Source organism: Triticum dicoccoides, chromosome 3A (genome assembly GCF_002162155.2).
Source record: "Triticum dicoccoides isolate Atlit2015 ecotype Zavitan chromosome 3A, WEW_v2.0, whole genome shotgun sequence".
Lineage (NCBI taxonomy): Eukaryota > Viridiplantae > Streptophyta > Magnoliopsida > Poales > Poaceae > Triticum > Triticum dicoccoides.
This window is the reverse complement of record NC_041384.1, coordinates 56,857,814-56,863,792: the sequence shown is the minus strand read 5'-3', so window position 1 is coordinate 56,863,792 and position 5,979 is coordinate 56,857,814.

The following is a 5,979-nucleotide window of genomic DNA, read 5'->3' as shown; positions in this document are numbered from 1 at the left end:
CCTTCCCCCTCTCTCCCCCTTCCTTCCTCTCCTAATTCAACTAGGGAAGGGGGGAACCCTACACCCGGTGGGAGTAGGACTCCCCTTGGGCGCGCCATTGAAGGGCCGGCCCTCCCCCTCCTCCACTCCTTTATATACGAGGGAGGGGGGCACCCCATAGACACACAAGTTGATCTCTTAGCCGTGTGCGGTGCCCCCCTCCACAGATTTCCACCTCGGTCATATCGTTGTAGTGCTTAGGCGAAGCCTGCGTCCGTAACTTCATCATCACCATCATCATGCCGTTGTGCTGATGAAGCTCTCCCCCGATAATCAGCTAGATCTAGAGTTCGTGGGACGTCACTTTAACATCCCAAATTTTCAATTTGGAATGTTATACATTAGATCATCATTGCATATCATATTTTATTTGCGATTGGTTTTGATCCTAGAATTTCTACACAACTCAAGGACCCATGGAGAGAGTTGGGGAATTCATTATTTTCATATTTGAGTTTTCTCAAATTTTGAGAATAGGATCATTTGATTTTATTTATTTTATCATCAATTATTTCTATTACAAAAATATGAGAGAGGGAATAAAATGACTTTCCCAAAATAAAGAAATATTGAGGATTTAATAATAAAATCAAATGAGATTTTATTCGGAGTTTTTCGTTATTTTATTTGAATTTAGGAAAAATGTGCATTTTTCAAAATTGCATTTAGGCCCCAAATAAATGTTCACCTTGTGCGGCTTGATTTTAGAAGCCCGTGAAAATTTATTTAGGAATTTTTGGAGTCTGTTTAGTATTTCTTTTCATTTTTCTTCTGCACGTAAGTATTTAAAAAAACAGCGAACCGACCTAGGGCCGTGTCTGACTAGGACTCCTGGCCCGTTAGGATATATAAGCCGGGGGGAGGCCCAGCCCCAGCCAAACCCTAGCCAAGCCGCCCAGCGCCGCCCGCCGCCCCCAATGCCCACCGCCGCCGGACGCCGCCGCCGCCGCACGCCGCCCGAGGTCCGCCACCGCCTCGTTTTCCGCGCCGGTTTTTTTATTTTTTTCGGAAAACCGTTCAGTTCTTTTTGTCGGTTTTTTTAGTTTTGTTTTTTTTAAATAGATCGGTTTTTTCCGGTTTATTTAAATAGCGAGCGTTCGTTCGTTCGTTCTAGCGAACGTTCGTCGTTTTTCTTTTTCTCAGATTTAATCCGTGATTTTTCTGATCGCGATTTCTGATCCAATTTTCTTTTTAGTATAACTTTTCGCTCGTTTATCGGAATCAGTCGATTCAAGCGCCTGGAGTTTCGTCTCGAAACCCTCTATCCGTTTAATCAACTTAAACAAGTTTTTGCTACTGTAAAATTTTCCCTAGATCCATATTATTAGAACGAAGTTGTTTTCTTTCGCCGTTTGACTTTCGTTGCTTCGTTCGAATTGATTCTTTTTGCAAATCGGAGTTCTTAAGTTAAACCTTCTAGTTAGATCTTTTATTTGACTTTTACCTGTGCATTCGATGAGTACTTATTGGATGCTTGTTTGTTGTTTGCGATAGAGTACCCGAAGTGCGTCGCTTGTTACTTCGAATCACTAGGTTTCCCGGATCATCAGCAAGGCAAGTAACACTTTGATCATACCTTTCCTACTACCCAGTTTTATTGCATTAGATCCATCCTCACACATTGCATGATTAGGATCTAATTAAATTATGGGATGGGAAGTAGTTGAGGTAGTACCTATTACCTGTTTATTATCAAACCTTTGGGAGTTACTTCTACGTTTGCTTATTGTGTCATGCTATGCTAGTAGACGTGGATTAGGTGAGTGATATCCATACCAGATGTGAGATTGTTAATTAATGGTTTATCTAAGGTGGCAATTTAAACACACATCTGGGTGGATTGAGGCACCTGGGTATTCCAGGACTTGCCTGTTTTTTTTGGACCGCCACCCAGGCTCAAAGGGATCATGAGACTATTCATACTAGAAACTTCCATGTGCAGCCACACGCTATTATGGGCTCTAGCATAGTTGACTAAGTCGTGCGAACTCTTACAGTGGTAGACTAGCAGATGTAGGGGATGTAGGTGGTACGGTCTACCCGATCGTAAGGTGCTAGCGCTTCTGAAAGACTATGTCTCGGTCATCCGTCTTCTCAAACACCATGTAGTGCGAGAAACCAAACGGAGGCGATCGAGTCTTGTGGGGAAAAGTGCGCAAACCTCTACAGAGTGTAATAAACTAATCATGGTTAGCCGTGTCCCCGGTTACGGACATCTTGAGTATCTAGTACCTGGATTATCATGTGAATCTCAACATGTTACCCTATATTAATTTTGTTGGGCTTTGTTTAATGATGATGCTTAATTGGGATTGAGAATGCTGTCAACCATTCTCAATGTTTAACAACCACCATGATAGTAATTAAATTTATTCCTTTGTAGTAGGGAAAAATTCGCTTTTTGCAAAACTGTAACCATAGAGCTTTCCACCAGCCAAATATGCATATAGTATAGCTGTTTCATTCCATTATTCTCTACGTGTTACCTTGCCAGCATATTCCATGTGCTGACCCATTTTGGGCTGCAACGTTAATGTTGCAGACTTTTCAGACGACGATTAAGGAGTTTTTAGGTCGTGGTTCTATACTCAGTGTGCTGTTGGAGTTGATGGACTCACTTATCTTCCAAGCCTTCCGCTGTTATTGTTATTAGTTGGCCTTAAGCCATATTTATTGTAATAAGTTCTCTATGGAGACACTCGATGTAATAAGTGTGTGATTGCTACTCTGTTATAAATCCTCCGAGTACTGTGTGGTGTCAGCATTACTGATCCAGGGATGACACCGGAGCACAGAGATCAGACTGTTTGAGGTCTGGTCGCTACAGTCACCGAGCTGAACGTGTGTAGATCGCGGAGATGTCGTACCTTCGATGCTAGGATCAGTCGGATCTTGAAGACGTACGACAACATCAACCGCGTTGTCATAACGCTTCCGCTTACGGTCTATGAGGGTACGTGGACAACACTCTCCCCTCTCGTTGCTATGCATCACCTAGATAGATCTTGCGTGTGTGTAGGAATTTTTTTGAACTTACTGCGTTCCCCAACATGGGCCTCCTGCCCAGCAGCGTCCGGCGGCGTCTCGCTAGCCTGCCTCGGCCCTGAGCTACAAGCGCGATCCGCTGGCCCGCGACCAACCTTCGCCGGGGTCAGATGCTCGGGTCTTGGCGCTGGCTGTAGCCTCAACTGGGCCTCCTGCCTAGCCGCTACCGTCGGCTTCATGCCATCACTCCTCGGACTCGGGTTGCGGGCCAAGCACGGCGAGCTCGAACCACACTTAACCTCCATAGCTAGGGGCTCCTCAACGATAAGGGAGTCTATCGGGATGGGTGGCAATACATGCTCATCTGCATCACCACTCTCAACTCGATCACCCCACAGTCGAGGGGGTGCGAAAGACGGGATCCCAAAGGACCCAATCCTCAGAGTATGCACGAGTGTGGACGAAGTCGGTGCCGAACCATTCTCCGGCACCTGCGGAGTGGGTCTACTCCCTGCCAAATTAGAACCCTCCCGTGCTTCACCATCATCGTGCTTCTCCCTATTACCCGTATCGTCATCCTTATCAGACATGTCAACATCACCCCTCCCACGAGTGCCTCTTGAAACATCTCAGCATCCTCTAACTCAATATACAGTTTGTATACCATGCCGACATGCGTCCACCTGACCACATCCGGTATATGCTCAATAGCCAGAATGCTGACAAGTAACCTGGCCACCCCGTGAGCCCGAGTAAACTGCCTATCAACACGCTCGGTCTTCCCAATCAGTAATCCTAGACTGCAGACCACCCTGGCATCATTGAGAGGCTTAGAAGGTGCCCCAGAAAATTGAACCCAAACCTGAGACAAAGGTGTGCCTTTTGGTTTTGTTTGCTTCCAAGCATCAAACTCAAGAAAACACTTTGTACCCGGCAAATGTGCTATAGCAAACTTAAGGAGTTTCTTTAGCTCTTCCGCTGACGGAAAAACAACCTTATATAAATTATCATCCAGCCGGATAAGCTCCCAATGAGAGTTCTCAGGAGACAGCTCATTCAGCCTCTGCATAATCCGCGCCTCAGACAGGTAACCCTTCGTGACCTTAACCAGTCCTGTAGTCAGGTTTTGCAGTGTATCTGGGATAACAGACGGAGTAGGTGACTCAAAGAACATCAAGTCTGCACAACAAACCCCATATATGGTCACCGTCGGTAACGGGTGCAGCAACACCGGGCACTCTCCCGATTCATGAGCGGGCTTGAGACAAGTATCACACAACTCCGTGTTGCATTCTGCAATAAAATGTCCTTGCTCACCGCAGCGATAGCATATCATCTTCTCTTTCTTGCGCGCTCACTTAGTGGCCCTCTCACCATCCGACTTGTCGGGAAGTTTGTCAGAAACATGCTCACGACCTTTGACCCCATCTTGCAAGGGTACCGGGACCTTGGTAGAAGCCAGCGCGGTGACCACCGCCATGGCCTCGCCCGATAAATCTGATGGCTGCACCAAATCTGCCGTCTCCGACGACTGGCGCGCAACAACAAGGGCCTCGGTCTTGGTCATGACGGCAGTAACCTGCGGCGGCGGAGGAGGGGGACGCTGTCGGTACTGGGACGCCCGCCTAGCCCAGCCCCTACCACCGTGAAAGCCCGGGTAACCTCCTCGGGACCAGTAATCTAGGCCAGAAGCCCCCTCCACAAAATTTCCCAGCGGCGCATAGAACAGACGCTCCTCTGAACCGTCACTTTGCCATGCGTAACCGCGGCCGCCGCCAGTCGACGACGACCCACGATGTTGTCCATCCCCGTACACATTGACTCCATCATCGCTCCAAAGGCCACGAGGAGGACCGCGAGCTGCCTGCGCCACAGCGGCGAAGCCTCTGCCCGACGCTGTCCCATGGGCAGCCGGGTACGGGCCATCGGCCCCGCGGCCCTCCCTTGCAGCCTGCTCGCCCACAGACGTTGGCCCCGTCGGGCGCGGAGGCGGCACCGCCGAAGGCATCAGAACCAGCCTGTGCTGCTGTTGCTGCACCCCGGCCCGTTGTGGCGGCAGAGCCGGCTTGGGCAGCGACTGCGGCGCCGCCTTAGGCAGAGGAGGCGCGGTCCGGGCGGGCGGAGGAGCAGTCTTTGGCAGCGGCGGAGCGGCCTTGTGCGGCAGCGGCAAGCCTCTCCCACGACCGGCCATGAATACGGCGAAAGATCGATCCAGGGGTCGTATCCTCGCTGCTCAACCTAGCGACGACTGAGGAAACCCTGGCCGGGCAATTTTGCGATGTGTGATCACCGTATGTGCATGTGGCTCGCAATCCAATGCAGCCCCATGCAGCCCGCACGGAGAAGGTTCTGCCGCTGATTCCTGGGCCGCGCACTGGGCCACATACCTAGCACGCCCCGGGCCCAGGTCGGACGTTTCCACCACCGGCCCATCAATCCCCAGCAGAAGATTCAAACGCGCCATCCGCACTGCCCGGATCGCCCGAGGACCGATGGCCGCCGGCGGTGGTTGCACTGCTGTCGGAGCTTTCTTTTTCTTCTTCTTGCGAGTAATATTTGTCCAACCATCTAATGGGAAGAAATCAGATAAAGCAGGTTGTGAAAAATTTACCTTGGGGAGGGGTCCTTTCCAAGGTTTGATCTTCATCGACGAGGGCTTACCGAGACCCGCCGATCTTGGTTCCGCAACCCTCCTGTCTTTGCGCCCCTCGCCCGACGCGAGCTTCGTGAAGGATTCAATGATTTGTGTCGTGAACTTCGATATCGTCTCGGTTGACGTTGGCAAGACTCTAGGCGAGTCAAGCTCGGCATCGTCGTCATCTTCGTCTTCGTCATCAGCTAGTACCCAAAACCTTCCTCTGATCTTCGGCTTAGGCATTGGGGCATCTGGTTCCGATATTAGATTGACAACCTCGATCTGATCCTCCCCTCCCAAACTCTCCTGCATGCATTCAA